We start from the raw sequence: 8,765 nt of genomic DNA, 5'->3' as shown, positions 1-8,765 counted from the left end.
GCGCTGCGTTCGTAGCTACTCGAACTTAATAGCATTTTCGTAGATTTCACGAAAAATCCGACTACGTTGAATTCTATGATAGCCTTGATTAGTTCGTGCGATTAAGACTTATGGATCGATTATGGATGGGAACGGAACCTCAGTTGGGTTGCCGATGGACAGCGCCACTGAAATTTAAAATGTTTTTAATTATGAATAGCAATAATTAAGTTTCATAAAGTTCAAGGTGGTACAATTTAAAAAAAAAAGTTGAAAAAAGAAATAAAGTATCTCAATCAAAATTTCACGGCAGCCACAAAAATACAGTTGCCAACATAGCAACTTAGTTGCCAGCTTTCAGTTGCTAGTTGCCATCTGCACGTTCTGCAGAACGATAAATATTTTGTAAATGTGTGCTCTGTCCGCTAACGAATTCCAGCCATGTGTGAAAGATCGTATGTGAAGCCTCCGTCTGACTTAACGATTGTCAAAGGCATGCCAGAAGATGTTTCATAATATGCTTTCGGCCATCGTCTTCTTCGAGTAAGTTCATCGATACCAAAAACTTTACAACCTCTATGTGCCAGTTGCAGTTGCATTCACACGTGATGTAATAGCTAGTGTCGGCAAGCTGTGGGAATGCCCAGAAGATGGCGTTTGTTCAGCTATCGAAATCATTACACCGACGGCGGTGGGCAGCTCTGCTGGAACATATTTACCACAGCAGTGGTTGCGCCGTTTTGTTCTGCAACAATAGCCTGCAATGATGACATGTCATATAATGTCGACGAACAAAGATATAAAATTTAAAATGACTAACCTTATTCCCGGCCGATTTGGGAGACCACCCTTGGTCACGACCAGAACGCATTTACCAAGAGGAAAAACCGCAGGGATTGCAGTAGTTCTTGCAGTCACCATGATGATGCTGTGCTTGTAATAATAGTCTGAAAAGACAGAAAATTGCATTAATGCAATTCTTGGTAACCACACAAGCGCCCAGAGCAATCTGATCCGCAAAATTATTTTGTGAAAAATAACAGTTGAAAAGAGTTTTTATACATGATTATTACATTAACTCATACGTGCAAATTATTGTGATTATTTTTAGTTGCATATAATTGTATTACCTTAGACTTTTTTAATGTTTTCTTATATTCATTATTTTGGGACGCAAAAGCAACCATGCGCTCAATTTCTTGTGAGGAAATTTGGTCCCCATAAAGGACTTTCACCACGAAACAGCTACAAAAACAAAAACCTTTTCTACTGGCATACTGTGGTTCCGATGTACACTTTGTCGCAATTTTCGGCTTCTTTACCATTGCACTTTATTGCATAAACCACATTGTTTTGTTGTTTGATTTCTATGGGGGTTTTTGTTTTTGTAAATATTGTGGATAAAGTGCAATTCGATTTGTATGCTAGCGTTATGTTTGGTTGTGTGGCAATGTGTTGATTTAAGTTCTCGGACAACTGCGGAATGTAAGTAAAGGCCGGTCCACATAGAACTTTCGCGGTGGCTTTGACGTTGGCGTTGGTTTGACAGAACTCACGTTTAAAGCATGCTTGCTACAATGAACGCTTGGCAGCGAATGCTTGGGCCACTAAATTAACATACTAACGACAGATAAATTAATATTTCATATCAATAATTGCATTAAAAACGATATTTCTTGTCCGCACTTGATTAAAATGGAAAAATATTTCACATAATTTTATTTATTTGCAACAGCTGACGAGCGACGCACGCGAAAAGTTGAGAGTTGGCCATCTTTTTGCTTTGTGTTGGCGTGAGCGTTGTCGAATTCATGTATTCATAGTCAGCTGTTGAAGCGACGCCAACGCCCACGCAATGCCAAAGTTCTATGTAGACGGGCCTAATCGCTGAAATATCGATTTGTGGTGTTTGTTGTTACTTTACTCGACGTTCTATTTTGGCGGCCATTTATTTCTGTAATTTTTTGTTTTATTAAGTCGCGTGTTAATTTTTCTGGGTAGCTATTACTTTTTAGAATCTTTTTGAGTTTTTCTATGTTTATGTCGTGAAATTTCTTGTCACTCAATGTAAGTACATTCAGTATTAAGTTTTTAGCCGTGTTGATTTCGTATTTCTTAGGTTGTGATGATAAGAAATTTATCAAACGACCCGAAGATGACGGTTTTGAGTACCGGTCCAGTGTGAGATTATTTCTTTCCCTGTGGATGCGAACGTCAAGAAAGGGGATGCTGGCTTTGTGTTTCATTTCCATGGTGAATTGGAGTTTGTGGTGGTATTTGTTGAGGGTTTTTAAGATTATATTCACGTCTTTGCGGTTAACTATGGTGAAAAAAATCGTCTACTGTTGGTATATTTGTAAACAGAGAGACGACATCAAACGAAACAAGAACATCTTCTTCACATACATTTATATGGGACAATTTATTTTTTAAATGGAACGAATTTTATTTTTTTTATATTGTAGTCTTCAGAGATGAGTGGCTTTAGAATTTCTCCAACATATTTAGACAAATTTGAACATGGGACTTTACAAGACGAGGCAATAGGACGTAGAGGGATTTCAGGTTTATGGATATTTGGCAACCCATAAAGTCTTGGAGCCGTTGCTGCAATACTGGTAAGCTGTTGCTTTTGTTTTGCGTTTATGTGTTTACATTTGAAAAGGTCATCCACTAAGTTGTTATTTTTCCTATGCAAAGTGTTTGTGTGATCTACTCGTATTGTTTTATACGTATTCTTTTCTCCTAGTAGGTTGTCTATTTTTCTAGATATTCTGTTCTATACATTGCTACTTTTATGTTCCCCTTATCTGCGTCTGTTATGATAATGTTGTTTGTGTATGCTTGGAGAAATGTTTTTGTTTTTTTTGTATGCTTCTAAAATGAACTTTTCAGCTGCGTTGTTTTTTATATTTCGTTTGAATTGTAAAATCCTATTGCTTAGTTTATTTCTTGCTAGTTCTTTATCTTTATCATTTCCTATCAATTGTATCACTTGCTCCATTTCTGCAATCGTGTGGACTGCCGAAAAGTTGGTTTTTGTTGTTTTCAGCGGGAATTTCTTTCTTAATGAGGGCAGCCACTTCACCTCCTGGGGAAAGACGATGCTGGTTTTGTTTACGAACCAGGTGTCGTTAGTTTTCGCATTCTTTCGTATTTCTTTTTCTCAATTTTGGAAGTGAGAGTTGATTCATTCTCCTTCGCGATCTTCTGACATAAAAGGTTTTGTTTTTGGTTAAACGTGTTGAACTCCGATTCACTTAGTGTGCGGTTTAGTTAGATTTCTGTGTAGTGCAAGTTATTTTTTGCTGCTCTAATATTCATGTTTGTTTGTGTTATTTCTATGTTCAGCATTTTCATTAGGAAGATTTGTTTAGTTTTCTCTATTTTCTGTTTTATATTGTGGCATGTGCTATTTATTGTTGTATTTTTAACTGAGTTTGTCAAATGTTTGGGGGTCAGCTCATATTTCTTGCATTCTAAAAAGATTTTTAATTGCTCGATCTGCTTAGCTAACTTCTGTTTTTGGTTGCTATAATACTTTAACCTTGTGCATGTGTGTTCTCCGTGTTTGTATTTCATATGTTTGTAGTAGTCCTTCATGTTCCCTGTTGTATATTTATTTATCGCTGTACACCGGACAATAAACAAACAAAACAAAAGTTCATTTTAGAAGCATACAGAAAAAACAAAAACATTCTCCAAGCATACACAAACAGACGCAGATAAGGGGAACATAACAGTAGCAATGTATAGAACAGAATGTCTAAAAAAAATAGACAACCAACTAGGAGACAAGAATACGTATAAAACAATACGAGTAGATCCCACAAACACTCTGCAAAGGAAGGTCTCTGTTTACAAATATACCAACAGTCACAGCCTCGAGAAGAATCATGAAAAAATGGGAAAAATAGAAAATATGACAATGATTCCTAAAAACAAGTTCCAAAATACTCTAGACTTTTGTCTCAAGGACAAAAATTACTTCGTGTGTAACAATAAATTCTATTCTCAAACCTTTGGAATGCGAATGGGCAACCCGCTTTCTCCCACTATTGCTGATATTGTCATGGACGATTTACTTGACAATACCATTTTGGAGCTAAAACATTTAAACATCGATATTAAATTTATAAAAAAATATGTAGACGATATATTTGCAATAGTTAACCGCAAAGGCGTGAATATAATTTTAAAAACCCTCAACAAATACCACCGCAAACTCCAATTCACCATGGAAATGGAACATAAAGCCAGCATCCCCTTTCTTGACGTTCGCATCCACAGGGAAAGAAATAATCTCACACTGGAATGGTACTCAAAACCGTCATCTTCGGGTCGTTTGATAAATTTATTATCATCACAACCTAAAAAATACAAAATCAACACGGCTAAAAACTTAATACTGAATGTACTTACATTGAGTGACAAGAAATTTCACGACATAAACATAGAAAAACTCAAAAAGATTCTAAAAAGTAATAGCTACCCAGAAAAATTAACACGCGACCTAATAAAACAAAAAATTACAGAAATAAATGGCCGCCAAAATAGAACGTCGAGTAAAGTAACAACAAACACCACAAATCGATATTTCAGCGATAAGGCCCGTCCACTTCAACAGCTGACTGTGAAAGCATGAACTCAAATGCAGCCGTCCACATAGCCAAAATTCGGTAACGCTCACGCCAACACAAAGCAAAAAGATGGCCAACTCTCAACATTTCGCGTGCGTCGCTCGTCAACTGTTGCAAATAAATAAAATTATGTGAAATATTTTTCCATTTTAATCAAGTGCGGGCAAGAAATATCATTTTTAATGCCATTATTGATATGAAATATTAATTTATCTATCGTTAGTATGTTAATTTAGTGGTCCAAGCATTCGCTGCCAAGCGTTCATTGTAACAAGCATACTTTAATTGTGCGTTCTGTCAAACCAACGCCAACGCCAAAGCCAACGCGAAAGTTCTATGTGGACCGGCCTTTACTTACATTCCGCAGTTGTCCGAGAACTTAAGTCAACACATTGCCACACAACCAAACATAACGCTAGCATACAAATCTAATTGCACTTTATCCACAATATTTACAAAAACAAAAACCCCCATAGAAATCAAACAACAAAACAATGTGGTTTATGAAATAAAGTGCAAGGGTAAAGAAGCCGAAAATTGCGACAAAGTGTACATCGGAACAACAAGGCGAGCCCTCCCCTGCAAAAATCGTTGGACCATGTAGTCTATTTGTGGTAAATTGGAGTACTTACAAAAGTGTTCCTCTGTCATTCTGTAGCGGACCAACTCGTGTCTCTGCGCCAGCTTATTGTTTGTTATCCGATCACTGCTCGTGTTTTAACGAAACGTGATTGAAGTTGAGCATTTGAAAGCACATTTGCATGTCTGGCTGTAGCTGAACGTGTAGAGATGCTCGCTGTTAGTTCTTAGCTCCCAGCATATGGGTACTCGTCTTTGCGAACACGAAGCTGACATAAAAAAAAAAAACAACAAAATGAACACCAGTGGCCATACAGCTGATTTGGCGAACGCTAGAATAATTGATATAGAGAAAAGAGCAAAAACAAGATTCACATTAGAAAGCTTGAGAATAATGCAGAAAAGGGACAATGCAATGATCAAGAAAGAGGATACTGATAACATCGCCGCAGTTTATTTATTATGTTTATAAATATTAGTAATATTCAGTTGAGACAAAGCTACCAGAAGCGTTGGTAACGATTTTTAGTTTTATGTTTCAAAGTTTAATTTCAAATGTAACGTAAGTTAACAACTCTTTTGTATTAAACTTTGCTATTTATTTTTTGTGTATTCATACGTTTATTAGTTTTTTGTTGTTTTGTTAATGGTTTATATTTATTGCTGCACAGGTAAATAAACGAAAAAATACCCTGAAGATGCTAAAAATCTCAGCGAAACGTCGGGGAAAAGCTAAATAAAGTCTTTTTATTTACACAACGGTTAGATCAGAAAAGCCTAACAAATTTCACAATTTCAACAATACTAAAGTGATCGGAAAAATAAAACAAAAATTACTCACCGATTTTTAAAAAAATGGGCATCGTTGTTAAGGCGATTACGCCCCCTTTCGTCTAATATGCATATTTGTATACTTCGTATATAAAAAATTGGAGAAAAAACCTTTAAAAAAGAAAAAATACCAATTTTTTCATATAAAAAAAAATTACAAAAAAACTAATTAGTAATACAATTGAAATCCGTATTTATATAAAACAAATAATTTATAGCGTTTTAAGCGTTAATTCGTTCTTGTTCGCCCGCAGCCCTGTTAAAAATAAAGCAAAAGTGTATGTAATAGAAGTCTAAAGCATATAAAAATATAAAAAACACGGTGGTTTTTTGATTTTTTACAGGTTATATATAAAAATTAAAGATAATTTTCCGTTTTAGTTAAATAAAGTATTCAATTCTATTACCGAATAGTAATTTTTTTGTTTAGTATATTTTGATAGGAAAAAATTGCTATTTTTTTCCTTTTAAGTGTTTTTCTCAAACTTTTATATACGAACTATACAAATATGCATATCAGAAGAAAGGGGGTTTAATCGCCTTTACAACGATAGCGATTGTTTAAAACTCGGTTGGTAATTTTTTTGTTTCAAATATTTTTTTTCTAAAAAAGTTTTTTTTTCTTTAGATGTGGTTTTTCTCAAATTTTTATATACGAAGTATATAAAAATGCATTGAGGAATGAAGAGAGGGTTTAATCGCCTTTACAACGATACCAATTCCAGAAGAATCGGTTAGTATTTTTTGTTTAAAATACTTTTTTTTTTATAAAAAAAGCTATTTTTTTCATTTAAATGTGTTTTTATTTTTATATACGAAGTATACAAATATGCATATCAGAAGAAAGGGGGTTTATTCGCTCTTACAACGATACCAACCTTTTAAAAATCGGTAAGTAATTTTTTTGTTTAAAATATTTTTGTTTTATAAAAAAAAGGTATTTTTCTTTCAAATGTGTTTTTTGTCAAATTTTTATATACAAAGTATACAAATATGCATCTCAGAAGAAAGGAAATTTAATAGTCTTTACAACGGTGCTAATTCTTTAAAAATCGGTTAGTATTTTTTTTGTTTAAAATATTTTTTTTATAAGAAAACGGTATTTTTTCATTTAAATTTTTTTCTAAAATTTTTTTATACGAAGTATACAAATATGCATATCGAAGGAAAGTGGGTTTAGTCACCTTTAGAACGATGTAAATTCAAAAAAAAAATCAGTTCAAACTTGTTTGAAATAAAAGGAATTTAATTTTTCGAAGACCTGAACTTTGACCACCTGTAATATAACTTTGCGCAAAAAAAGTTATGTTCAATTTAAATAAGAGCAAAAGGAGGACTACGTCTATATTTGTAGGTTTTTAGTTATTTAAATGCAATAATTAAATATAATTTTTTACCAAAGGTCCTATTTCGAACTTCGAAGGCCCATATCTCGATTTCGGAGGCTAACTTCGAAAAACGGAGAAATTACTTTTTTACCTATGACTCAATCTCTTAAAAAAAAGAAAAAAAGTTAATTTCGGCGTACAGTGCTATAAAGAGTGAACGGATTTTATGGAAATTGCCTGTTTTATGCTAAAGAATAGAGTACATTCGATTAAGAATGTCCACGATTTAGCTTTCACTGATTCCATATATACACATTTGATGTTGCCTTTTTTAGCCCGTATTTTAAGATACATATTTGCCTTTTTTGCCTTTAAAAAAGTGATTATAGCGAGGAAAAAGCCTTTAATCCTGATATTATAAAAGTTTCGAACCTTCCACATTTAAATTGGGCGCCACTTGTATCAACTCACGTCGAGCGCACGTTTAGTACATTCAAGGCTGTGTTAAAGCTTGTTCTGTTACAAAAGAATCAAGTTGATAATAAAGAAAATCGATGGATAAATAAAGAAGTAATAAGTGGTCATATGAAAATGCGCAAAGATTTTTGTATCAAAAATGAGTAAGAAAAAATGTTACTCATACGCCATGTACACCTGAAAATATCTCGATAACTTATCCATAGAATAAAAAAATTAACTCGATTGCGATATTTTTCAGTTTTTGTCTTTTTAGTGCCTTCTTTTGCCTTTTGTTGCTAGTTCCTGCTTATTTCGCTATTTTATTTTGCCTTTTCCAGCCTACTTCGTTATTTTATTTTGCTTTTTTATAGGTTTTTAGGTCCTAAAAATCCATTCCCCGATTATGAAAATCAAATCACAAATTGATATTTAATTTTTTATTGTATTTTTACCCAGAAAATTCTTCTACAAAACGTTTAAATTTATATTATACGTCTCACAGCAGCCAACAGGTAATTTCGCAATGACACGCGGTACATAAAAACATGATGAATTATTAAACTGCCGGCAATTTAGTATATTGCACGAAAATATTCGTATATTGTAAGAATTTAAAAACACTGAAAATAAAATCTGCGTAAATATAACGAAAACTTGCGTACATCTTACGAAAATATTCGTCATATTGAGCCACGAAAGTTTTCGTTGATTGTACATATCCGTTTTCTTACATACTACGAAAATATGAGACGTTCGATCTTAGGTACATTTTATGAGCACATTCGTACTATTTACTAACGAATTTCGTACTACTTCTTTGTTTTTTTTTAACGAAATTTTTGTAAAATGCACAAAAATATTTCGTATATTTAACGAAATTATTTTCTTAAAATCTGCGGTTGTTTCGTAGAATTTGCGATTGCTTTCATTCGCCGCACTGTAAAAAACA

The 8,765-nt window shown here is 33.6% G+C and overlaps 1 long non-coding RNA gene across 1 annotated transcript; it reads right to left on the bottom strand.

The window, feature by feature from the left end:
• Positions 1–357: 357 nt before the first annotated feature.
• On the bottom strand, positions 358–914 carry LOC118754310. Its single transcript, XR_004994876.1, has 2 exons — positions 800–914; positions 358–737 (listed from the first exon to the last, which is right to left on the bottom strand). It is a non-coding gene; the product is annotated as an uncharacterized LOC118754310 (long non-coding RNA).
• Positions 915–8,765: the final 7,851 nt, after the last annotated feature.

This window comes from Rhagoletis pomonella, unplaced genomic scaffold, assembly GCF_013731165.1.
Source record: "Rhagoletis pomonella isolate Grant_MI unplaced genomic scaffold, Rhpom_1.0 Rhpom_scaffold_03685, whole genome shotgun sequence".
NCBI classification, from domain to species: Eukaryota; Metazoa; Arthropoda; class Insecta; order Diptera; family Tephritidae; genus Rhagoletis; species Rhagoletis pomonella.
The sequence above is the reverse complement of the archived record's forward strand: the minus strand, read 5'-3'. Positions and strand labels throughout refer to the sequence as shown.